The following is a 27,420-nucleotide window of genomic DNA, read 5'->3' as shown; positions in this document are numbered from 1 at the left end:
GGCTTCAGGGTGACCTAATTGTGACCTTCCAGAACCTGAAGGAGCTACAAGGAAGATGGAGAGAGACTGTTTCCAAGGGCCTGGAGTGACAGAACAAGGGGAAATGGCTTCACACTGACAGAGAGGAGGTTTAGATGGGATATTAGGAAGGAATTCTTCCCTGTTGAGGCCCAGGCACAGGTTGCCCAGAGAAGCTGTGGCTACCCCATCCCTGGAAGTGTCCAAGGCCAGGTTGGACGGGACTCGGAGCAACCTGGGCTTGTGGAAGGTGTCCCTGCCCATGGCAGGGGTTTGGAATGAGATGATTTTTAAGATCCCTTCCAACCCAGGCCAGTCTATGACAGTCTTTAAACACATCAACCTTGTTCAGTTTGTTGGTAATGCCATCATACATTGAGATGATGAACTGTGTCTTGGTCCCCCCTTTTCCCATCATCACTAAGAAACCCCTTGCTTTGCTATGAAGGCTCCGGGGTGTGATGCAAGTAGTTGTTCGGCTTAGACAGAGGTAACACAGACTTCATAAATGTCTATGAGTGACATCTGAGGGTACGAGAATAATCTGATGTTGTAAAAAAGCTGTTGCAAGCAAAGGAAATCAGGTCTTAATCTTAAAAAGGGCTTTTCCCACCTACAAGAGCTAAAAATCTTACTCCTCTCTCTCTGTTTCCTCCCTACCATAGAGTTCTTTGCATGTGTGGTGTTTATTTCCTCGTGATCTGAGATGCACGTTGTCACCAGTGTGACTTTACAAGTTTAGAGGTGCCAAACAGATCATGTAGCGTGTTGTGTGGAACTGGTCATCTTGGTTCCCCTTGCAAAGAAAGTCCTTTTCTGTGGCATCTCTTAAAAGAAGCTCTTCCTTTCAACTGCTCATGGCCTGCTTGTGGCATTTATTTATATTTACACATCTCTTCAGAGCTGCCTCTCTTGTTTTACCTATTTGTGTTAATTACAAAAAATGGTAAGTTTTGTTGCCTTTTTTTTTTTTTTTGGGTACAATATACTTGGGAGCCCAGGTAGCAATTTATACCGCATCCTTGCTAAATATTCAACAAGGCTGGACTCCTTTCTTGCTGTTTTGACTCTATTGCTGTGTCTCTTTGCATTTTAACATGCGAAGATCTCCTTCTACAAGTATGTACTAGAAATGCAGCTCTGGCCTACAAGGCTGCAGTGTGTGAACAAAGACTACTTTAGTATTTTCCTTGGGACTTTCATAAAATACATAAAACATCTCCATTAAAATGTCTGGATTGATGAAGGGAAGGGGGAAAAAAAAGGCTTTTCCTCCAGCAGTGGCTTGATTAATGGATTTATTGTTTGTACAGATTTTGTCAGGAAGCCATATGGCTTGAGGAAAACAAAGAGGAAGTGGCTGATGTTGGGAATCTGATTTAATAGGGGTCCCTAAGGACAGAATGTGGCTCTTATCCTCACTCCTTCCCACTCAGTTTGCAAAGTGGTCTGAGAAGAGCTTTAGGGCTTCAATAGAGCAGAAGATAAAGCGACTCTGTTTGAGTGGAAGTGTCGGTCCCTGCTGCTGGATCAGCATCACAGCTGCTCCATTCTCAGGTTAAGAATCCACTGTTCTTTGGCTGGTGTGTAAAGTATCCTGGATAATTAACAAGGAACAGCAACTGAAATGTTTACTGCTTGTATATTGGCAGTTGATCAGTTTGCAATAGTTAAAGACAACTCTTTAACATCTCAAAGCTGAGCTTTCATAGTTTGGAGTGAGATGATACTTCTCTACTGCTCCCTCCCGCAGCAAAACTCAAGCATATGTGCCTCTGGATTAACTAAATCACCATCTGTATCCTAAAATCAGATCTATTTTCCTAATCTAACATGTATAAGTAACTGGGGCTTAAGCATTGGGGATCTAACTTGATGTGGTGGGTTAAATGAATGTTCTGCATTTTCTATGACTGTAGTTATGGCTATGTGGTGAATAAACCTAAAGCAATGACTTATAATGGAACTGCAATCAAATACATTAGGGATTTTTAACAAGCATATATTCCTTCTATGAAATTATAGGTTCTCAGCTGAGAGGCATAAACTCACCAAAAATTGTTATGGTCCTTTCAGAGCTGAAGTAAAAGGCCCATGTGATGAACCATTATTAAATGTTAGTGGGTCCACAGAGTAGAGAGCACAAAACATCACCAAAACATTTTCTGACAACCCAGGAATTTAATTAATACTGGTTTGTGAGTGCAAGCTACATATTCAGTTAGTGGTGGTGAAAATGATTTGATATGAGATTTTCAGAGCTCCTGAACGTCCTATTATGAAGTTTTTGGCCATAATGAGAGAAGCAATTACCCCTGCAGGGCTTTGCTCAGTGTGCATGGTCTAGTGTTTTACAACAGGCAAGTCCTTTCTTTCCAGATTTTTAAGAGGTGTTTGTTGCTTTTTGAACTCTTACGGCATTCTTATGCTGGAGTTGGTACTTAACTGCATCTTTTCTTATAACTGAGAGATACTGGGAGACAAACATTTTGCCTGGACAAAATTTAGTGTGTGATAACAGTGGAAGAGGAGATGCCAAAATACTAGAAGCAGGTTTTTCTGATATAGATCAGTTCTTTTATGCTAAAGTTCCCATTTTAGAGTTACACATAATAATAAGTTCCTTTAAAATACTGTTCAGAAAGTCTTTCGTGATGAATGTTTGAAAACAACCACCTCTCACTATGACATAGTGTTAGGCAATGTTTGTAAGTCTGTCACAATGATGCTGTTAAACATGGCTGTAGTAAGCATCCCTTCCAAGCTGATTAATATTAGTCTTAATCAGCAGTTTGGGATTTGTTACCCTTTGCCTAGTTTGTGTGACTGTTTATGCATTATTGGTTGTGATTCACTACTCCAAGGGAGGCAGGGTATGCAGTTCGAGGGCACTTGGAGATTTTTATGTCTGGAACAGCTCCAGTCTCAGGATTATTTTCCTTAAAAAGAAAATTAGGAAAGATTATTTCACAATCTCCTATATTTACAATTTAGCAGTGGTAGATGCTTATGACCACCTAATACAGTGCTTAGTTTTTTTCCTAACCTTCTGGAAAGCTGTTTACCACACTTGGTTACTTATAACAGGAAAATGTATAAGAAGCAGCAAATCAGGTTCAGTATTCCACATTTCTTTTGAACTAACTTTTTAAAAATAAACTTCTATTTGTATGTAGCAGGCTGTCCTAGATCTACAGATGCTGGGAGAACACACTTTTTTTCCAAAGCATTAAAAGGGAGGAGTGGGAATAGGACTTTATCCTCAAGAAAAAGTAGTTTTACTAATGTATAGCAATATTTCAATTTCTTTCTTCTAGGAACTGACCCTGTCAAGCAGAGTTGACACCTATGCCTGGAGCAGCAGGTTGCTCTAAGTCCACTGCATAAAGAGATCTCTGTCTGTTTTCATCTGCAGGTAAGTTATGAACAAAAAGCTTCAAATTGGGCAGCAGATCTTCAGGAAGGATTTCTTCACTGAAAGGGTGGTGAAGCATTGGAAGGGGCTGCCCAGGGAGGTGGTGGAGTCCCCATCCCTGGAGGTGTTCAGGGAACAACTGGACGTGGCACTCAGTGCCATGGTTTAGTTAACAAGGTGGTGTTTGATCCAAGACTGGACTCGGTGATCTTGGAGGTCTTCTCCAGCCTTAGTGATTCTGCATAAGGGGTTGTCCTCAGCTATGCAAGTCAGACATTGCCAAAACTCCAGAAGAGCAGACAGGAAAAGTAAACAGAAGCAGGTAATGGTTTTCCTGACAACATGATTAATTTTTGATATCAGAAATGTCAGAACTTAGAATCCATTGCTGTAAAAATATGTACTGTCAGACTATGTATTGGTATGACTTTTCTTATCTGTTTGATTTCCCCCTCCCCCCCAGGCCTCCTGTTTTATGATGTAAATGGGATTGGTGAAGCAAGCGAGAGAAACTCAGAACGCACTTTCTTCTCTGGCTTGTCACCGTGGACAGGCCTTGCTTAAAGCTGGTTTACCTTATGTACACATCAGCTTTTCAGTGGTAGACTTCTATATGTCACACCTCCTGTGTTTCTGTGTGTGACTACCATTCTGCAGCTCCTGCTGCTGCAAACACAGTTATCTGTAGTAGTATTCTATTGATAACTGGACCAGGTGAGGGAACATTATAACTAAAGAGAATAAAATTCCCTGGTCATTTGCCAAAATGAAAGCTTGTCTCTTGTTGAAGTTCTGTGTATCAGAAGTACAGATGAGGATAAATGTACAACAGCTTTATCTTACTGCAGAAAAAGCTGTGTAAGGATAGATAGTAATGTTGCATGACTGAAAGGATTTACTTGCGTTGTCCTTAATATAATGTAGAACTAGTAGAAATTCTTCTGCACATATGTAGAATGCACTCTGTGCTGTATAGGAGCTTTGCCAAAGTGTAGCTTGTGTGTGAGTATGTACAGCATAAAAAATGCTGTGTTGTCTTAGAATCTGGCTTTAGACACTGTCTTAAGCTGTTGTGTATTTGAGAAGGGTTTTTTTTGGTTATTCATTAGAGTACTTTGTCTCACGTTGTAGGCATGTTACGTGTCTCTTTAATGTACATCAGTTGGTCATTTTTCTTCTAAAACAAACATTTTCAGGGAAGGAATTGGTGCTTGCAACTAACAACATGTTCTTGCTAAAGATTGTGGTGGTTCCGTGTGGTGGAATAGTACCAGCAATGAAGACTGTCCTGCTGGCTAAAACAGGGTGCAGAATTTGTAGAGACACTGGTCTCTCACTTTTCCCATGTGGCATTTAGCCAGAGCATGTATATGTTAACCTGTAACTCCAGGAAATTTGGAACGCAGTGGTGTTTGGGCCAGGTTTTCTCCCGCCAAGTTAAAACATTTAAGAATTTGTTGTTGACTGTATTTGACTAAATTCTTTTCAGTGGAGCCAGTTTGTGGCTATCTGCCAGGTGACTGCAGTGTCACTCCTTTATTTGTCACTTTGAAACAAGTCATAGTGAGTTACAGTCTTTGAATGATTTTATTGTGTGAGAACAGAAGGTATGTGCCTGTTGAAAATTCATCAGGATGGTGCTTGCCCATCCTCATATGGGGAGAGTTACTTATTTACCTCTACTTGTTTTGAATAAAGCAATTTGGTTTGTCATCATAAGCATCACTAATCTAATTTGTTGTTATTATATGACTTCCTTTTGCTATCTGTTTTGGGGCATGAGACAAAGGGTCAGCTTGTAGTGTGTGGTTTATTAAAACATTTTTTCCCGCTGAAATCATGGAGTCAGATTTTTGTACTTTGAAAAAAAAAAAGAGATCAATCCACTTTTATTCAGTGTTAATAAATAAAACAATGAAGAAAAGCAACATTATATGTATATAAATCAGTGGTTCCTACATGTTTTTGATAGTCTTTGCAGCCTGGTTCCCTCGTCTTGGAGAGAAGGCAGTAGAACTGAAAAATGCTTAGAGGAAGGTAGTAAAGTTGAGAGATGTGAGCAATTCAGCAATTTAGGGATTTTCAGTCCAAAAAAAACCCCAGCTTAATGTGGGAGGGAAGCCTATGAAATGCTGAATGAGGTGAAGGCAGACAGAACTTGTTTTGTTCATTCTGGCAGCACAAGAACCAGTGAACATCAGATAAAGCTGGTCAGAACCTAGGTCAGAACAAACAAACAAAAGCAGGTCATTTCATACTGGCAGGAATTAGATCTGTAGAATTCCTTGCCGTGCAGCTGTGGAGACTGAAGAGAGGAAGAGAATTCCTGTGGATGATAGTAAATACACATCACACCTCTGGTCTTGGTCCACTATGCTGTCTCTTACAGCCTTTGGGTGTTGTAGATCCTCTGGAGTTGTGTCTGTGACTTTGAAAACAAGGATTTTTGGGGGCTGCAGTAGGTGATTTGGGGCCCTTACACTTCATGAAACTTTCAGTTGATAAGTTAAAATTTCAGTTGTGTCTCTACTTGATTTCAGAGCAGAGGAGTGACTTTGGCAAATGCTTTTCTTTCACAACTTCAAATATGAGAAGTGGACAAAAATACAACTTTTTTTTTTGAAGCTCGGTGTAGGTCTGATGACCCTCTAAATTGAATTAACTTGCACAAAGTCTTAAATACAGTTGAGAACTTGTTTTTCGAGAGACATTTCAGAGGCATTCAGGTTTTTTGCACAGTGATACTGCATTCATCTTTGCTGGTGGTATCTGCTGAAAGAAATGAATAGATGGGACAAGGTCCTGTGTGCTCTCTAAAAGGATCTGTGCTTCAGGGAGAGTTTTTCTCTGACATGCCAGCGAGTTCTGGTTGAGGTGAGAAATAATCTCAAAGGAAAAGTGCTGCCTCTCACATTTTCATTGCTTCCCTTGCTTACTGCATGCACACCTTTTACTGTCTGGATTGAGTCAGCACAGGAAAAAAAAAACAACACCAAGATTCCTTTGACAATGATATCACTGGGATCCTTGACTCTTTCTGCATTCTTTGGATTACAAGAGATACTTTTCATCTCTTGTCTCTCTTGAGTTGAACACTGCACAATGTACCTCTTGTTTCCTTGCTATCTGTGTTGCACTTGTTCAGACTGGTGGGATGGCAGAGCTGAAACTGAAGATTCCATGGCTTGTGCATCTGTTTCTTTCCTTTTCCTCACTTGTTTACATTTTTATTACATGTAGCTTCTTGCTTTCTCACGAAAAGAAGCTCGTGAGGCTTCCTTTTCCTCACTTTCTTTGTCTTATGTAAATCTGTCCTTACATAAAACTTGGATTTTATATCCACATCTGAGTGGTTTGTTTACATTTGGAGCACCAGTACTTCAAGGTTTTGGAATGCATTTCAAGTTGAATTCTGTGACTGTGGTTCTGAGGAAATATACTGGTCTAATGGTTAAAAAAAATCAAATTAAAATTCTACCAGTGGTTTTTCAGGGTTGAGATTCATCTCTTGCTTGCCAACCAAGGGCAAACTGAAAATGGAATGTAAGTGGAGACAGTATGTCTGGAAAGAAGGACAGAACTATTGATAATGAATGACAGGGAGGGTGGTGTGTGGAAATGCCACTTACATGAAGAGACAGGAATCCCTGGCTTTTCTGCTTCAAAAATATTTGATTCTTGAGACATGGGTTGCCTTGGCCAAGCCCTGGGTGTTGCAAGCAAACCATTTCAGATTTTTTTTGTTTTTTCCTATTAATTTATTGAGCATTGGCAAAGTTTGCTTCCTCTCACTGCTCTACTTCCTGGATTGTTTTCTGTAGAGCAGTGAAAAGAATGGGATCATGTGTTTTCCGTGGACTCTTAACTTTAAATTTAAAGTTAACCTGACTTAGTCTGGTTTTTATTAATTTATTGATCACTGGGGAATCCTGCAATATTCTAATCTTTGCAGTAGCAAGATACAGAAGACCTCACCTCAGGGGTGTTTAATGATTCACTGTCATTAAATATTTGAGAGGAAAAATGTGCCTATTACCCAACTTCTAACAGTAGCTCAAAGTTTTCCCACTTCATTTACTGCTGTGTAAACATCAAAATGTAGTTTTCCCAGCCTGCAACTGCAGAGATAGTATTGTTTTTCACACTAATTGCAATGCACATTAGTAATTTCTTTCTCTGGCAGGAAAGAAACTCAGCTTTTTGGAGGCATGTCATTCTGATACAATCTTTTCTCTTTGTTCCACAAAGGTTTGGCAAGTCTGGAGACTGTGCAGCTATCCTTTGTAGGAAGCAATGTTTAAAAACCAGAATTTCTAGACTTTAAAGAAATAAAAGTTTACCTTTGGAGTTTTCGTTGTTAAGGAAACATGCTTTAGTAGTTGATATCTTGGAGCAAGGAGAAAAAAATAGCAGCTAAATGAAGTCAAATTTAAATGTATCTCACTTGTCAAATCTACAGAAAACTCACAAATACCTCCAAATTAATATTCAGGTCATTCATAACTAAATATGTGAATGCCTGTCTTACTTTACTCTAGAAGTCTTTGTACTTTCAAAAGTAATTTCAGGTTTCTTTCATATAACCATTCCTAGGTCTGAGGAGATTTCTAATTGAAGTCTTAAAGCTTCTCCAGGAAGCAGTAGAACCACACAGCTTGTCACAGAGCTGGCCAAGCCTCACACCTGTCGCCTGGAACAGGATTATTGCATTTTGGACAAAGCATCCCTTTGAATTCCATATGGCAAGGTTTTGTTTCTTCACGAAAAAGCCCCACCAAAAACAAAAACCCAAACCCAAACCTGAAGGCCCCTGTGCTTTCAAAGAAAACCAAAAGGTTAAGATTCCAGATTCCTTCTAAAAACAAATATTCAGTGTGTCCTTTTGTCCTGGATGAAGAACAATCATTGTTTTCAGAGTGGTCTTTTTCAGTTCACCAGCAAAGTCCTTTTCAAAATACAAAAATTAAAAACTAAGGGGCTTTTTTTTTTTTTTTTCACACACAGCCCAGTTTTTTTTTTCTTTTCTCCCCTCAGCTCCCTGTTCCATCCCTAGGCTTTCCCATCAATTTGGATTGTTAGGAAGGAAAGGAGGCAAAGTGTTAGACTGCCAGAACTCATTGCATTGTATTTTTGCTTAAGTGATGAGCACACTTCTTAGTAAGGTCAAAGCCTCTCCCTTGCCAGAGGGTCTTTGAATTGGCATTTCTACCCCAGCCAGACTGCAGGGTTGTCTAAGCTGCATCTCCTCAGCTGAGTACATTGAAACAGTTTGCTCCTTTCCCTCTTGAGGGCCTTGTCTTTGGGGTATTCATGGAGTTCAGGGAACACCTTAGTTGTGCATGTGAAATGGGAGATTGTCTGGAATGGCTTTCCTCACAATCCTGTAGCCTCATCATTGGCACAATTTCTTAGGGCATGTGAGATACTCATTTCATACTTTTGGGATAAATATCTCTTAAACCAGGGTGTTGGCAAGGAATTGGTCTGTGCATTTGTGCACTTGGGCATTTCCTTGAGAAAAACTATGTACTTGAAGTGCAAGCACTCAGTCTGAAGTCAGAACTTAGTTTAGGAGTTTATAACTTTATTTCACTTTCCTGCCCCTCTGCTCGGCCCTGTGAGGCATATCTGGAGTGCTGTGTCCAGTCCTGGGCTCCTCAGGACATGGAGCTCCTGGAGTGGGTCCAGCAGAGGCTGTGGAGATGATTCAGGGACTGGAGCATCTCCCTGGGGAGGAAAGGCTGAGGGAGCTGGGGCTGTTCAGCCTCCAGAGGAGACACTGAGAGGGGACCTCATTCATGTGTGTCAGTGTGTGCAGGGAGGGGGCAGAGGATGGACCAGGCTCTGCTCAGGGGTGCCCAGCAATGGGAGGCCATGGGCAGGAACTGATACCCAGGAAGTTCCACCTGGACACGAGGAAGAACTTCTTTGCTGTTCAGTGACCGAGCACTGAACAGACTGCCCAGAGAGGGTGTGGAGTCTCCCTCACTGGAGATTCTGTGCCATGTGCTCTGGGGTGACTCAGTTTGAGCAGGGAGGTGGGACCAGATGACCCCCTGTGGTCCCTTCCACCTGACCCCTCCTGTGATACTGCTGGTTTTTAAAGGTGTCTGTAGCCAGATCCCTGCTTTCAAAAGGTGTTATGTGCATGCCTAATTTCCCTGTGAATCCATCAGTATGTATGAAGTGAAGCATGTGTTCCAGCCTCTTTAGGCTTGGGGCTCTCTCCTTGTTTGAGTGGAAAACAGGAGCTTGTAAACTGATAGATTATGCAATAAAGATTGGCACTATATCTTCTCTTACCACGTCCAAGAACTTTACTTGCAAAGTACAGACTCCATCACTGTTAGACTAATTTAGTATCATAAAGTATATTGCCAGTAATTTGCTGTTGTTAGTTGAAACGGAGATATCCTGTTCTGGAGCATGCTTGGGCAATGGATGTTTAATTTTGTTGGCAACCTTTATCATATAAAAGGTAAAAAGAGATTAACATAGCTACCGTGTGTATATATGGCCCTCTCCTCTTCTCCATGCTGGAAAAAGTTGTTAGATTTTATTGAGATGTTTTTAGAACCCTGCCCATCCAGAAAGGAAAGCAGATAATAATTACTCTGCTCAAGCAGAGGGTTTTTTAGTAAATGGAAGAGGAGTGACTGTATGGTGATGGTCATTTGTGGATAGGTTTGGATTTTTTTCCTCTGAAAATAATGCTCTCCTCTATGTTTTTATCTTGGTTTAGAGAGGCTCAGACAGTGTCAGATAGCTGTAATGCTACTTGAAGAGAAAATGCTGTTAGTGCCCTTTCTGTAACACAAACCAACAGGTTATTTTGTTGTCTCTGGACAAATCCTTGTATAAATATTAGAAGACTTGCATCTGAAGTAGGCACATAGTCAGGAAGCTGAAAATTGTTGTTCTGCTGATGGTCCTGTAATGATTGAAGTTTATTTACCGTTTTAAAGTATTTCTAAGTATAATCTGGATGAAAGTAGCTCTGGCTCAGCTCTTGGTTTTGCCTATGCACAGGCAGTGCAAGCTGGAGGCACAAATAAATGTACGTGGTAGTACAGACTCTCAGACTACAATGTGACAGAAATGCCTGTTTTTTCCGAATTTGTTGGGTGTATTTACACGCTTTATGTGCATTTTGACATGGTTATTTGAGGACATGAGAAGCATCTTTGACACACAGTGTTATCAGAGACTTTCAGGAGGGTTTGTGTAAGTTATTGATTGGGAAGCACAACGCAGTGTGGGAGTCCTTGTCAGATAAAGTCATAAATCTTGGCCCACTATTCAGAACATGTGATTCCCTCTTTCCTACACCTACTTTTATCATCTTTTTCACATAAGCATAAAGTGTTGACTGGAATACCACAAAAAATATGTAATATTATATGTAATATTCAATAATCCCTCAAAAATCCTAGAAGTAAACTTCTGATGAACATATATAATGAAAGCTTTTTGGTGAGAGATTTAAGACTATTTCACATCTTGGTATTGAAATCTGCTTCAGAATTTGATGAGGAAAAAATATCCTTCTTTCTTGTTTATTTTGTGTCTGAAACACTAACCTTGTAGAACAAGTACAGTGGTTTTACTAGAGAGAAACAAAGGAAAAGAACATCAGGAGTGTATTGTGCAGTTGAGGGTTCAATCTCTTCAATAAACCCTTAAGTTTCTTTAGAGGATTGAGTTTTTTTGGGGGAGGAGATTTTTTGAGTGGAGGGTAAAGGGTGAGGGGTGAATCTTTACCATCTTCATAGCTAAAGAACCTCATATTTTCTTCACTGTACAAACACAAAAATTAAATGAGAATTTGGGGAATCCCTAGAAAAATAAGTTGTAAGTAGCAGCAATTTCCATCTCACAGCTCGTGTGGTCTGAGATAGAAGAAAATACAGATTTTCTGTGAGTAACATATTAAACTTTCCATTTTCAAATCCAAGTGGAGATATAAATCTTGCCCTTGTATGCAGCTGATGCAAAAGCTGTGGCTGAACTGAAGAGAGAACTTTATTTTCTAGAGGTTATCTAGAAAATGTAGTTTTACAGTGGAATCTCAAATGCCTTTACTTTCTTGAGAGATGTGTCAGAAGTACCTACAGAATTACTTAAATCACCAACTTCTCTTTACTGTCTTGGTGCTCCTAACTTCCATGTTATGGAAATGCTTTTCAGGTAAAGGAAAACAGAGATTTTAAAATAACATGGAAAGGGACCTGTGTGTCATAGTATGTCACAAGTGGTTTCGATTCTTTTTACTGCGACATGTGAAGTCTGCTGTGTTAGACAGAGATTCTGAATTGAATCCATCACTTCTGATATTAAAAAACAACCCCAAAATCTGAGATATGCATAGCAATGGTAAAATATGCCCTTGAGCCTCAGCAGACCCTTCTACGGGGGTATAAAATGGGTATAAAGGCATAAGTTATAACAGCACAGTCCTTTTCCTGGCTATGCCAGCAAAGCTTTATGGACTAAGTTTGCACTTACAAGCTTGCAGAAGTTTAGGAATAATGAGATAAAGCGCTTACTGGTCACATGGATATGGTATCCACTCACTGTAAAGCTTCTAGGAATGTATAAGATGGTGGGGGTTCTGGGGGCAGTTTATTTTTTTGAAAATAAAAGTCAAGCAGCACTGGTTCTTCCTAAAGACTGAAAACTAAACTAAAGCTGCCATCTCATCTCGCCTTCAGTATCAAAACCACAGGGCATGTATGCCTTGATAAGCTTGGAAAAGTGGTTGTGATGCTGAATTCCCTGGTTTTAAGGTAGGAGGGCTGGAGTGCCACGGTGTTCCCTTGGCAGTTGGGTTTGGTTTTCATTACATTTGCTATTTAACAAAATTTTTCCCTCAGTACTCTCTCCTGACACCTGACACTTGTCCTACTTGGATGGATTCCTCCATGGAGTGAGAGGCTGTGCCTGTCTGACGGTTTTACATGACAAGCTCCATTGGCAACGATTTGTGCTGGACCGGGTTTGAATTGAATTAAGATTTCCTATTTTTAATTAGGCTTTACACTGTGTTTTAGTGTTTCCCATTTTCTTCAGCTTTCTCTTGCTGCAGTGAGTGAATACCTGTGTGTAATGAGTCATTATGGCCTGTGAGCTGATTTTTATGTTCTCTTGGGATCATGCAGGGGATTTAGAGTGTGGGGTTTGGGGATTTTTGAGTGCCAGTGCTGGCTAAATATTGAGACTGTAGATTGACCTGTGCAAGAGGTTTCCTGTAGTCTCTACACAGGTATTGCCTGAGGCCAGTTTAAGGATTATGGAACCTGAAGCTCAGTCTACACCTTTGCTGATGCAGTTTTAGTCTCTTCCCACATGTTCTGGCAGTGAGGTGGCACTAACATCACAGAACGTAAGTAGGTTAAAGTTTTGTGCAGCTCTGATAAGTTGTATGCTAAGAAAAACTTCCTCATGCTGGGCTATTTCAGAAGTTTTAGGGGGAATCTGGTGTCTTTTCAGCGAGGGTACAAATAATGTTGCTCTGTGGTGGACTCCTCCATTTGGCAAAATGAGTGATTATTTTTTTTTTACCATTGTGTTTGGGCCAAGGCGTCATCCTTGGCACTTCTGTCTGACAGAGACAACTTCAAGGTTAAAACTAACCATAGATTAGATAACTCGAGTTGGGCTTCAAGGTGAAATCCTGTCTCATAAAGTACTTGAAGGGCAACTTGACCTCTGCAAGGAATTTAAAAAGGGAAAAAAAAGAGGCAAAAAATGTGGAGCCTGAACGTTATCCACCAATTATATTGTACTACACTCTACATTTCTGCTCGTCTTGCAACATCATAAGGAGTGTTGGCAGAAGCAAGAAATCCTAATAGTTCTCTTTTAGCATAAAAGGACTGAAAGTTTAACTGATCCCACTGCTCCCTGGATGCTGAAATGTGGGGACTTTTTAACACATTGTGGTGCTGATTCATTTGAACAGTCTTACTTGATCCATAGCTTAAATGTTGCTTCAGGTAAGCTAAACACTGGCTGTTTGACTTCCCAGTTTGTGTGTGTGTAGTAACCTGTTCTTATGTGCTGACAGGCAGTGAGAATCCCAGAGCAATTTAGGATAGAGAGAACTTCTGAGATTGGACTGAGATGATCCAACACTTGTCCAAAGCATGTCCTAGAATGAGACTGATACACTGGAGTGCTTTTTTCAAACCTTACTGTCCCTGAGGTATATTTCATTATGTTAAAATACAGAAAATCTAAAAGGTTCTCAGTGAGTTATATGTTGAGTTTATTTAGTGTGAAGGTGTGTCTGTTTTCAGTTTTTTTCCCTCTTTTGGCTTAATCCTTTGAGAATACTAAAATGATTGGGATTTGCTTCATGAAGGTTTAACTTTAAGTAACTGATGCAGGGATATGCATCTGGTCCTGGGTTTAGTTAGTCCTTGTTGGTCTTTTAGGGTGTTTGAGAGAGAGCTTTTGTGTTTTACCCTCTGGAAGTTAATTTAACCATGCACCCAGTGCTGTTCTGCAGATCCTGGTGCACACTTTTCTCCCTGTGCCATGGGAAACCTACAGTGAGAGCCTCCTGTGTTCCCATCTTTGCTGCCAGGGCTGTGTAAGCATTTCTGTGAAAGGATTTTTTTTTTTTTTTAATCCAAAGTCTGTAAGCAGTATTAAGAACTGAAAATTCTTCCATACCATAAGAATGCCTTTAATTACCGGATTTGTAGAGCTAAAATCCCACTTGCATTTCTTTTTTTGCAGTGTAATGTACATTGGGGGTATTCTTGGCTTCATGACAAGAGGAATGATAGATGCAATCAGCTAAGATAATACTTACCTGAAAGTAGAAGATGGGGTTTGAGGCCCTTCAAACAAAGAAAGACCTAGAACCCCACTCTCCCATTTCAGGGGTAAATGTTCTGAGCTGCTACACACAGTCTTCTCCTCATCCCTGGGTCTGGTGTGCAAATGCAAAGGGAAGAATTAGGTACTAAAATTCCTGAGAAGGACTTTGAGCTGTGAACATTCCCCATCTTCACCTGGCCTGGCCAAAGAGCCTGAACAAGGGAGAGGTGCATTTGCAGGTGCCTCCGTCCCTGGGCACCGTGATGCTCGGTGGCTGTCCCCAGATATTTCCCCCTCTCCTTTGGCTGCACTCTAGGGAGCTCTGGCCCTGCAGGTTTTGTTGAAATCCACTCCTGAAGCCCAGAAAGGTTGTAGCCATGTCCAGCATGCCTGTGAGGAAGTCTTCCTCTTGGTCTGTCTGTACCAGAGAATGTAACCCTGCAGAGCTGCTTCCAGCAGCTGCTTTCAAAATGCAGATTTCTGAATTTCTGGATGCTGAAGTACTATCAGCTGGAATTTGGTTTCAAGCCTGAATCCATGCTGCTCAGATATCTGTTCTGACACTGTTATCCCTGCTGCATGAGCACTTTGAAGAATATGTGTTCTGATGGCAGGTAAGAACTCGTACTCCCATTTGCTTTTGCATTTCTGCAGGAGTAATATTTGGGAGCTGATGGCATGTGGAAGAAAACATTAGAACTTGGGCAGGGCTGGCGTCTGATCTGCAGGTTTTCTTAGCATGTTTGTCCTTAAAAGTATGTTTTGACAGAGCGCTGCAGTTTCTGTTCAGCTGGTGGTGGATTACAGTGATGTTGATTTAGGCTTCAGAATCCTTGTATTAGATTGCTGCTTGTCAGCAAAGTGCAGGATACACCACATGGAAACAGTGTGACCCCAGCTCCAGCAGTGGAATTCAGATAAAGTGATACTGTTTTCTCTCCTTTTTTTAATTATTATTTCTCTGGTAAAAGGCATGAGTTTGCATGAGCATAGCTGTATGTTGCAGTTGAATCTGCCTTAACTTTGTGAAAGCAAATATTTCGGGAATAGCTTTCTTAGGATACACCAGGTGTTAAAGCACTACTAAAGCAAAAAAATGTATTACTAACATTGAAAGCTCTCAAATTTTGTTACTTCAGCCTAAACATTTTGGCTTCCTATTTCTAGGATCCCAGTGAGCTTTTGTAAGTGGAAGAACTGAAAACAGTTGAACAAGCAGGACTTTAGCTCCAAAGTTGTTTTTAATTAAAGGCTCTCTCTTTTGCAGACTACTCCCACATAGAGGGCTGGAAGCTCCTAAATTTCCATGCATAGAATTTTTCTTTATTCCCCTGGGACAACAATGGACTTGACCACCTACAAAGAATGCAGATATTGCAGTGAAAGGAAAAAAAAAAAAAGCTTCCTCTCCAGGCAGAGATTGGCTGGGAATGAAAATAAGAGCTGGAAGTTTTTGGTTGTGCTGTTCTTCTTGCAATCCGTGTGCAACACAATTTCATTTTACAAAGAAATCCAAGCTGTCCAGTTTTGACTGTGCTGGTTGCAAACACACAGAGGAATTCTCAGGCAATGAGAGTAGACGTTCCAGGTCAAAGTTTAGGGTGGTCAGTATGTCGAGGAGGGAATTGCACTCAATTTCAGGTTATGGTAAAAATGCATTAAAAGTGACCTTACTGTGATCTTTAATCAGGGGACCAGATTTCTACCAGTGAGAGCAGGTTTATTCCTTTTTTTTTTTTATCTTTTCAAAAGATAAAATTGCTTCTAAAAGCAAAAAGGGAAAACCAATCAAAACTTTGTGATTGAAACATTGTGATGAGCTCGTTCTTATCAGTTACCAGTGTGTAGCTGTTATGATTCATTTGGGTCCCTCAAATTTATGGGACAACATCCTCTGGAAATTAAGCTTTATTTTATGAGCTCATTAGGAAAGAAAACAAACATGATAAATAATCGTGTCTCTTCCAGTGCCTTCCCTTCAGAGGAGTGCCACTTTATGTGCACAATTTACACAAGAGCATTCCACTCTAAAATGATAAAGGTTTGGGCAATCCAATTCTCCTGGTTTTGAAAGGACATGGGTATGCTGAGAAGCGGGATCATGAAATGCAAAGAACTGCCATTGCAAATGCCGTGACAATGCCCAGTTTTCCATGCTTGGTTTCTAGCAGATAACCATTAAATTATTGCAAACATTCCCTCTATATTACATAATGGACTCTGGTATAAAGTTAATCATAACAACTGTTTCCGTGACTGAGAGGAGGAGAGAAGAAAGAAGGAGGAGTGTTCTTTAGGTGACTAAATTGCCAGGGGTTCCTTGGAAAACTTGAAGCTCACTCAATAATTAACATAAAAGTTGTTTGCCCTTAAAATGAAGGCATGCAGTGAAAACTTGAAGAAAAAAAAAAAACAAACAGAAGATGGGGATCTTTAGCAAATGAGATCAAAATTTTGAGTCACTGGAGTACATCTGTTTTGGGCAACTCCATCGGAGGTGTTTGACACGATTGAAGTTGCAGGGCCTGAGGCCTCAGCACTTTCTGGAAATTAAAGCCCCTTGAACATTTGAAACACACAGGAACATGTGCTATATGAATAATCTTAAAGTAGCTGCTATTGAAACTATAGGCCTTTAGTGTCACCTCTTCAGCAACACAGATGTCCCAAGGACTTGAATGGTTCTGGGGTTTTTACCCTCCTTTTTTAATATAGGCCTGCATTATATTCATATAATATAAAACTCTATTGCACTCTGTGCTAAAGGTGCCCAAGACACAGACTGTTGAACTGTTCCCCAGGATTGCTAATGCCTAATATCTTCTTCAGGGGAATGGATTCCATCTTTTTGATAAAGACACTTAGAAGCACATGGGCAATTTGGACATGGATGTTTAATGTGGCTTTTCAATTTGCTCATTAGAAAAAACCCAACCAACCAACCCTTAATTCTCTTTTCTGGTACTTGTGTAACTGGGGGGGAGGGGAGAGGGTGCTGGGGGGTTTTTTTGTGTGTGGTTTTTTTTGTTTGTTTGTTTTTTTAAGTTTAAATGTCATGTTTTAGATGTCTGGGCTCATGAATGCTTTATATTTTGGTAATTTTAATCTTTATTTGCTCACTAGCTTATGATCAGCACAAACTTTCTGTGAACGCCTCCCCTTGAGTTCTTTCCAGGGTTTGGATTGCTTGCAAGGTAACTGTGCTTAATAAGCCATTCTGCTCTCCTAAGGTTACCTGGGATTGTACACTTCCATAGCTGCACATCAATAAAGACTAGAAATCCGAGCAACCACTTCCAGGCTCCTTTTGTTAAGATCCCTCACACAGCTCTAAATCCTTAACCCTGCCTATTAACTCATTCACTGCTCCTGGTGGCTCTCCAGACTGTGTTTTCTTCAGTACCAGTGTCTGGCATCTCAGATATCTCATAAGTTCAGAAACATTTGGTGAAGATCCATCGTGATAAGAGGAATGATGATAAAATTCCTTCTGGAGGGACAAGCTCACTTCCAAAAGGCTTGATTAATTTGCCCATCTTCTGGGTACTTTCCAGCTCTTTACATCAGAACTATGTTTGTCTTGACCTCCCTGAAAGGCAACAGAACACCCCCCAAAAAAGGGATGCCCTGTCCAAGGTGTGTAGGACACATGGAGATGAGTAGAGTAAGCTCATCATCATGGGTTTGGGCAGGCACTCTGCAGAAGTAGGTTAAAAGGGAGAATTTGAAGGAGGACAGTGAGATTTAACCAGAGTTTCTCCTCTATGGTGTGTCTGAGGTGACTTTTGCAAATGAACCATAAAGTGTCAGGAGTTCACTTGGGAAAATGCATGTGAAACGAGAAGGGCAGAGATGAGTGAGGAAGGACTTCCTGAAGGAAAATAAGTGGATCACATATGATGTACTAGAGAAGGGGGAGGGCTGCTTTGTGCTCTCTGCTTTTGACAGGTCTGCTGACTCCAGAAATCTGTCCTGAGGTCATTGTTCTGGATGAGGTGGCTGAGGGTGCAGTGAGGAAGAAGATGTAGTCATTAAGAGTAGAGATGAAAGCCTGGAACTGCATGGCCAGTAATGAATGGCTGTATCTCAGAAAGGAACAAAATGTAGATGCTGTCTGGAAACACAGAGGGGAATCAATAAGTTGAAAGTTGTGCTAGTTTAAAAATTGTTGCAACAGAGAAAGAAAGTAGGAACAGGTAAATTAAAGCCTTTTCCCCCCTCCCTTGCTGTGTTGAATTTGACCTGACATCCATTTTCCATTGGCATAGCAGACTGTGACTTCTGTTTAATTGCAGTCAGACTTTTGGCATAGAATCCCGTTTGTCCTGAAGAGCTCTTTGCTGGGTCATTCTCTGAATTCTGTGATGGTTGTAGGATTTCCAAGGGGATGTTGCTCATCTCTACGGTTCTCGCTCCTCCCAGTGAGTTTTGGACCTCTTAGTGAGTTATAGCCAAACTTAAAGAGAATTAGTGCTTTAGAAAATGTGAAGTTCATAAGTTTCTCTGAAATTATAAGCTGAATAGAGAACCTAAGCACACACCGCCTGGTGGCATTCACTTCCACATCCATTTTAAGGAAGTGTGGCCAAAGATGTGTAGACTTATCTTGGAGCTGGTTCTAGCACTGCCACTGAAAGCAGGACTGTGGCAATTCAAACTGAAAACTGTGGGAACTTCAAAGTGAAAGAGGGCAAATTTAGATTGGATATATGGAAGAAACTTTCTTGTGAGGGTGATGAGGCCCTGGCACAGAGAAGCTGTGACTGCCCCATCCCTGGAAGTGTCCAAGGCCAGGTTGGATGGGGCTCTGAGCAACCTGGGCTAGTGAAAGGCGTCCCTGCCCATGGCAGAGGGTTGGAATGAGATGATCTTTAAGGTCTCTTCCAACCCAAACCATTCTATGATTCCATGAAGATTACCTCAGATTTTGCTCTAATAAAATTAACCAAGCTCACAGTTGTCTAGAGAGGGGAAATACTTAAGTGATCCATCTGAGTCCATCTTTGCTTCTTCTCTTCTCTATTTATAGGTCTTTTGTGCCTGGGGAAATACAGAAGCAAGCATAGCCGAGTGTAAATTTTAGAAAGTGATGGGTTCCCCCCACTCATTTATCTTAATTAACAATTTAAAGACGCCTTGTAGAAATAAGCTCTGTTCTGTCTTGCAGACTCTTCTAGGTTATCAAGAGAATGACTTGGAAGTTCTTAAGTAATGTTTAGTGAATAATGTAGCTGCTCACTGAATAAAACTTTGAGATTATAATTTTTTTGAAGCAGTTATGTTGACTAAGTTGAAAGTGCCTCACCTTATTTCTGTTTTAGGAATTGCATTTAATTACAGTGAGATTTCGGTAGTCTTGCAGTACCATGGCTTTAAATCATAGGATTAACTGACTTTAGAAACTTCAGTTAATGCAAATTCAAGTAGATATGTCAGTTGTAAGATGCATTTTGTTTCCTGCATCCTTCAGTGCAAGCATCGAAGTGGAGGCGTGGGCTCATTTATGTGCAAAGTTCCCCAAAATATAGAGGGGGAAGGTGTTGTGTTTGGGTTCATACCTTAAAATGTGGGAAATATAATGGGATTTTAGTGTGTTTTCCTGAAATGTGCCCTCAGTTCACATTTAAGTCCAGTGAACACCTCTCTCTCGCAGCTGAGGCTCAGTGGGATTGTAGTCGAATGACAAAACATGGCAAATGCTGCATGTGGGCTTGACTGAAGTGTAAAGAGCAGAATCAGCCCTACAAAACCAAGGGTTAATGCAGTTCTTGCCAAAACAGAGCTGATGATCTTACTGCCATCAGTGTAAATATTGGCATTGCACACTGATGTCTTCAGTCCCTCAGCGGGGTGTGTTTGTGGACAAACGTGAGGGGAAAAGTTGAGTGGGTGGAGCTGTGCCTTCCCTGGAGCCAGCTGGGACAATGACCTCTTTTCTCTCCTTTGAAGCGAGGGCCTCTCAAGGTATAAGGCACCTTTGAAGTTGTGTATTTTGTAGCTTTTGTATGAATGTTTCCCCTACAATGAAATAGCTTGTTACTCCTCTGCTTTCTTGTTTTCTTTCACTCCCACACACTATTTAGACCATATTAGAGATGTATAGATGTAACTTGCACTTAATGTTGCTGTTTATTAATAAAGTGTTGTGTAATAAAGCTGCTTTCTCAAATGCACTATATGTTTCATACTAATGAGGAACAAATACTTACACGGCTTTGGAAGACATTGCAGTGCAGTAAATGTATGCCTGGTGACTGGGATGATGAATCATGAGATGTTTATTTAATGCACATGACTTTTTTCGAGCTATTTGTCTCAGCATTTATATGCTGTGCAGTCTCCTTTGCATGTGGAAAAGGATATTCCTCTGGCACAGAACAAAATGCATCCCAGCTGCTGCCTTAACCTCTGCTGTGCTAATTCCAGCTCTCCTGTTGGAGCGAGTCCAGAGGAGGCCACCAAGGTGATTAGAGGGGTGGAGCACTTCTCCTGTGAGGAAAGGCTGGGAGAGCTGGGATTGTTCAGCCTGGAGAAGTGAAGGTGACCTTCAGGGTGACCTAATTGTGGCCTTCCAGTACCTGAAGGGAGCCCACAAGATGGAGAGAGACTGTTTACGAGGGCCTGGAGTGACAAGATGTGGGGAATGGCTTCACACTGACAGAGAGTGGGTTTAGATGGGATATTGGGGAGAAATTCTTCCCTGGGAGAGTGGTGAGGCCCTGGCACAGGTTGCCTGGAGAAGCTGTGGCTGCCCCATCCCTGGAAGTGTTCAAGGCCAGGTTGGATGAGGCTCTGAGCAACCTGGGCTAGTGGATGGTGTCCCTGCCCATGGCAGGGGGGTGTAGTTGGATGATCTTTAAGGTCCCTTCCAGCCCAAACCATTCCATGATTCTGTGATCCAACCCTTTATAGAACAGTGATGTGCAGTGAGCCTGTCTGAGATGGGTCAGTTCACTCCAGCATCTCTGATGGGATTGTTTCACATTGACAGTTCTATTTCATAGAAGCTGGAATACAGAGTGAGGGGAAGAAGTGCTTCATGCAAAACCACCTGCAGGTGATACTTCAGTCCTAATCCTGAAATAGATTCAGGGTTGGGTTTAGTGATTAAGCCTGCTTGAATCGAATTCAGACTTGTATCAAGGTAAATCCTATCTCAAGAGCTGAAAGAAGCCCTACATCAGATACTGTTTTGATTTGCTGGTACATATCCTAAATATAATGCTCTTAACTTTTAAAACTTCTGCTCGGGAAACTCTCTAACTGAAATCTAGTTAGTTAGAAGCAAAGATCCTTGAAACTCTGACTTGAGTGCTGTCAGCATTTCCAAAATGTGCTTGCGTTTTTGTACCTCAAGTCTGTTTGGAGTTGAGATGCTTTTTATATCTAAACTGAGGGAAAGGAGAGTGTTAATTTCAGAGTTGTTGTTCCTGTTGAATTATTTCAAGTGCAAGAGTGTGAAATTTACTGTTAAAAATGCAAGGTTATGTTCTCAGCAGTGACCAAATACAAAGGAACTTTAATAAGCCATCTGTTTCCTTGGCTCACCTGCTGGCTTGTTTGCTTTCAGATCTTTTGTGGGGATTTGAAAAATGTTTCAGAGCAGAGTTGGGTCAAGCCTTGAGGCTCCAAACTTGAGTCAAGATATAAGTCTTACAGACTGTGAGAGGTTTTGAGAGCAATATAACTCCAGCCATCCATAGGTGTTTGTGACAGAGGGCCAGAACTTGGTTTTCTATGAAGGCATGTGAATTTTAGACACAATCTGTGATCATGTGCAGGAGGGAGATGTCCTAAAGGCAAACATGCTTGCTGAAGTCAGAGATCATTCTGAAAATTAAAACACTGAAGATAAAAATACGATTTTCAAGGTGGAAGAATTATTTCAACTGGTAACTGATAGTTGCCATTAACAAAATGTATCTTTGAAAGAGGCAAGAAGAAGCCAGGATGAAAACTTTGCCTCCTCTTATCACTCCCTCACCTCCAAAAGAAAACAAGTTAATTCTTTCTGGCTAATTCTCACCAATACAAAGAGAAGAGAGACTGACAATTTGTTTTTTTCTGTGCTGTAAAGATTGCAGCTCAAGGAGAGATTTGTAGCTCAAGGAGAGGTTGGGGATGTTCTGTAATTATGCAAAATACCACTTGTAGCATCCCCTGCTTCAAAACACTGTTTCTTTCCCTCATTTTTTCCCACCAAATTGTTAGCTGTATTGCACCAGGAGAAACTGCCAAGCAAGCAGGAGTTCCTGTTCGAGGCAGTTGAAGGTTCTTGGATGGAAGTCAACTCGTAATTTATCTGGGAAACTGCGACTTTGGGACTTTTGGGGGATTTGGGGTTATCCAGAGGCACAATTTCTTGCAGTCACAGTTGCTAGAAACAACCTCCTGTACTGTAAGGTTTATACAAACTCGTGTACTGGTGCTGTCCTGTCCTCTCACAGGTTGTGTGTGTGTTTGGGTATCACTTGTGGCACCTGGATTTTGGCCTGTTTCACAGACATGTGTTAGACCATCTTTTGGCCAGTCTAACAGAGGAAAATTCTTTGGTCTTTAAGTCTCTCTCGAGCTCGTTCTCAACACTGTCATCTTCATGGTTGTGGGACCTCTGGTTTGTTTGTTTTAAGCAGCGCTCATTATCTCAGAGGGTTCTTCTGGAATAGCAAAACAATAACACTGCACGAGTGTTAGTCCCACAAAAAAAAATTTGGATGCTACCTCTGTATAAACACTCGCTTTTCAAAGAAAGTTGTACACTGATTTCAAAACCACCCCCTCATCCTTTCTGATAAAATTCTGTGTACAGAAGACCTTCACTTGATATTTTTGATTTGAACCTGCAGTGAAAGATCTTTGCCCATTTACTGGTGGGAAGCTGCATGTCTTGTAGGATATTTCTTCTTCCTCACTCTAAGGGAGGAGACTTTTTGGAAAATACTAGCAAGCTGGTTTCTAGCAGCCAGTTCTGTATTTGCAGTCATCTCCATCTGGAAAAACATTGCTTTGCTCTGTACCAGGATTCTTAGGGTGGGGAAAACCTGCCAAATATGTTCCCATTCATGGGGAGGGCACTATCATGCTCTGCTGTATGGTTTATAAGCTCTTTCTTAGCTGGGTAGCTGGGCTGGCTTATTTGTACTTGTTTGTTTAGTATTTTCTAACCAAGCCTTACTAGCATGGACTAACTATTCTTATTAATGAATGGCTTCCAGCCTGGGTGGAATAAGCTGCCTGTTTGTCCAGGGCCCTACCTCGTGTCATAATAGGGAAAAACAAGGAGCACAACTTGGCCATAGTGCACAGAGAGTGAAAAACAAAGGGTAAATGCCAAACTCCAAATGATGTTTGGTTACAGCTAATTACAAATGAAAGCACTCTGACTTTCAAGTGTACTAAACAACATGCTGGGTCCTTGTTGGGCTACAGAAGGTTACTGAACTGGCTGGTCAAAATTCTGCAGCAGGATTTTAGCTCTGATTTGAGGTACATGATGCTTTCAGGTGGTGTGAACCTAGAAATGAGGTGAAATCAGCATCTTAATTTTAGCTCTCAGGGTTTCTTGTGACTTAACGCTTACGAGAAGGTGTTTGTAAACATCTGCTTGGAATATTTGTTTCTTAAATAGAGTACTTAGTTCTGCCTGTCTTCTGTGGAGCTTCAGCCTTTTCTGTATTTTGTAAACTAGCTGTGGAGAGGCAGCCAAATAGTAGCATATATATATATATTTGTATTTGTGTGTGTGTATATGTGTATGTTGGATTTTCTTTACAGTTGAAAACTGAACAACTATCTGAAACAGTTAGATACCATCAGCCAATTAGGATGAAAGGGGAATTTAGGGAAAATGTTTAATGCATGGTAATTGAGGAGGCTTCAGGCAAGGTAGTGGGAAAAAAAAGGGAAGAAGAGGGAAGAAGTAGCTGGGGGATGCCAGATTTCCAGTGCTTGGTTCTAGTCAGAACTACGTGTCACTGTGGAGCTGATGACTGACAGGCTGGGGAAAAGCTGTGATCAGAGGCGTGCTTTGGCTTGTGTGCCTCTCAGTAAATTACTTTTGCATTCCTATTCCCAGTCATTGCTAAAATAAGAAGTTGTGCATAAAACGAACTGGTTTTGAACTTACGGGATGGAGAAACCTCAAGTGAGATGTTTTCCTCCAACCCCCTCCATTGGCTTCAGAAAGAAATTTGTACAGTGTTGGAGGTAAGGATTATTTTGCCTCCTGTCATGTAAAAGGACCATGTGCATTCTGGACAGAGACTTCAGGTCAAAAAATATATTTGGGGCTGTCAGAGTGGCCCTCAGTGGAAAGACAAATAAGCTATTACTGATATACAAGTTAACTGTCAGCAAATAAAGAACTGAATACATATGAAGGAAAACCAAATGCTGATAAGAGAATGTTACAGAGCTATAATTGGGAAGCAGAGATAGGCACACTGCCAGAAGGTTTTTTGGTTTTCAGACCTCTCTTTAAACTTCTAATGGATGGGCCTAGAAACCAAAACAGTCCTAGATTTATTTTTCTTTTTTTTTTTTTAACCTATTGTAGGAGAGCTTTGCTTAGAAGTTATAAGGTGATTTCAGCACATAGATCTTCCACTTTGGATGTGTATGTTCCTGGTGACAGGTCCCCAAAAGAATCCCATGGGCACTTGTGGGGCACATGGAATCACAGAGTCATTGAGGTTGGAAAAGACCTTCAAGATCAGAGTCCAACCTCTGAGCAAACACTACCATGTTGACTAGACCAGAGCACTGAGTCCAGTCTTTCCTTAAACATCTCCGGGGATGGTGACTCCACCACCTTCCTGGGCAACCCTTTTATTCACACACTCCTTTAATTCAGCCCTGCGCGTTGTTTTACCACAGGCTTCTATTGGTTCTTCATCCCTATTTAGTCTACTAAAACTATTTATCCTATAAGAAATTAACAGGGAATGTTTCCCCTGAGCCTGAACTGTTTCAAAGACACTTTGTTGGGATCATTTGCAGCTTTGGTGAATGTTATTTTCAAACTTGGAAGTGTCAGCAAATACTCCATTATTACACGGTGCCCCTCTTTAGTCCATTCTTTTTTAAAGATGGATGGTAGGAAAACAGATGACCAAACCTGATCAGCACTGAACACAAGACATTGTACATTGTGTGCTGACTGGGGGGAAAAAATGCACTTGCTGGCTTGCTAAATGGAGATAATACTTTGGGTGTTGACAGGCAGAAAAACAATTAGAGCTGTCGGATGCTTTGCTGACGTGTGCGTTGTCACACGGAGAGATGGCTTGGCCTGTGCCAGGAACTCTGAACTGTTCAACCCTCAGCTAGGGTATTAAGTTAATTAACAAAGTTCCTTATGGCTAGGCTTGGAATGTGAGGTCTGTTTATTTGGGAAGACAACTGGTCCAGGAACAAACAGGGGAGGTCACTGATGGGGCCTGTGAGGTGTTTTGTCAGTCATTGTTGTATTACTGGCTGGTAAAAGACTTTTTTCTGCTTAGTTTATTCGTACATTAAAATGATATTACCTTATTGAAGTGTTTCTGTATTTGCACACTGTGCAGATTCTTTGAATTATGTGATTTTATGGGGGAAAATATTTATCAAAACCTCTTTGGGTTTTCTGGTGCTTACTTACATCTCAAAAGGCTATTTCTCTACACACTTGGCATTCTTAAAAGCTATCACTTTTTTATTAAATGTACGAGCATATTTGAAATCTAGTTTTACTTTATTTACATATATATTTATTTACATATAATTCTGGACAGGTATTTTTGGGCAGGATACACATACACACACAAATATATGTGCTGCACTGAGTTTTCCTGCACCATTTCTGCCTCCACGTGCAGTTCTGTTAAATCCATCAGCATCATCAGATTCCATGTTCTGTGTCAAACCCTACCCTGCCTGTCTTCACTAATCCTCTAGATAATTTTCAGATATCTTTCACTTTATCCCTGTGTTATCCCTTTTCCTGGTACTTAAAACTACAGGCAATATTTTGGAAGTATTATCACTTTATCCATATGGGATTACCTGAATACATGAGCTTCTTTTATCATATTATCATGGTTTATTTTTTCTCCATCTGCTTAAATAACCCAGCTGTCTGATTAGGTTTTCTTTATTTGTTTTTGTGGTTTTTTGTTGGTGGGTAGTTATTTTGGGTTTCTGGTTTAGTTTTGAGGTTGTTTTTTTTTTTAAAGAATAGTCGTTATTGGTGGTTTGGTTTTTGTTTCAGCTTTGGTGAAAGGCTTTACATTTTTAAGACAACAATTCTTCTTGGAATTTTTACCTCAAAATTTTTGAATTCTGAGGCATCTCAGCATCTCCACTTAGAAATTACTTCTTGTGAGCCATGATGCCCATGGATGTATATGCAGAAGGAAAGCAGCTCCTGGAAAAGCTGAGTTCAGATCAGTAGTTAATCTAGACATTAACATCAGATAAACCTTGAGCAGCTTGACTCTTGGTAACCAGACAGCAGAAGGCAAATGCCTGATTGCTCAGTCCCAGTTTAGCTCCCTGGGTTTTAAACTTTGTTTCTGTGCTTCAACATTTTCCTGGCTTTTGAGTGCAGAAAGAGATTTTTTTGACTGATGGGTTTTCTCTTAGGAAAAAAACCAACCCTCTGATCATTTTTTTTAATTAATAATCTGGGGAGTTTTCTTTTTTAAAATTTAACTGGGAGCTGGTATACCAGACATGCTTAAAAGTGAAAACTGAGTAGATGAGGTGTGGTATGGCTTCCTTTTTTGTTTAGTATCATTGCAGTGCCTATGGAAAAACTTGGGATAACAGGTTTATTTATTATATTAGCATATAATTAACGGTTTTATTCATTTATATTAGCTAATATCTGTCTCCTCACAGAACGAGCACAGTGCTGGCAGGGGTTAAACCACCTCTACACCACTTTCCTGATGCGTCTCCTTGTTTTGCTCACTTTCCTTTGTGGGGTTTGATACTAAATGCACAGGTTTGTTGGGAATAGGAACCTGCAGCTGTTTCTGTAGGGAGACAAAAGTTGGGCTTTCATGGATGGCTGTAATTAAAAGTGTTTCCCCCTTGTTTTGCTACAGCACCACCTGCTAGGTATTATTGAACAAACACTGAAAGCATCCCTAACCAGTCCCTTGAGACTTAAAAAAAAA

The 27,420-nt window shown here is 40.7% G+C and overlaps 1 protein-coding gene across 4 annotated transcripts in view; it reads left to right on the top strand.

Moving 5' to 3' along the window:
* The window catches only part of RASSF8 (Ras association domain family member 8), a 90,073-nt gene that overhangs the window by 32,623 nt on the left and 30,030 nt on the right, over positions 1-27,420 (top strand). For 2 of the 4 annotated variants that reach the window (XM_017829116.1, XM_017829113.1), the window contains exon 2: positions 3,336-3,433. The gene's annotated coding sequence lies outside the window, so the exon portion shown is untranslated. Of the gene's footprint in view, positions 1-3,335; positions 3,434-14,736; positions 14,875-17,432; positions 17,455-27,420 lie in introns of those variants that run through there. The other 2 variants (XM_017829114.1, XM_017829115.1) reach the window with 2 other exon arrangements.

The sequence above is a fragment of the Lepidothrix coronata genome, unplaced genomic scaffold, assembly GCF_001604755.1.
Source record: "Lepidothrix coronata isolate B3197 unplaced genomic scaffold, Lepidothrix_coronata-1.0 Scaffold158, whole genome shotgun sequence".
NCBI classification, from domain to species: domain Eukaryota; kingdom Metazoa; phylum Chordata; class Aves; order Passeriformes; family Pipridae; genus Lepidothrix; species Lepidothrix coronata.
This window is presented reverse-complemented; position numbering and strand designations above follow the sequence as displayed.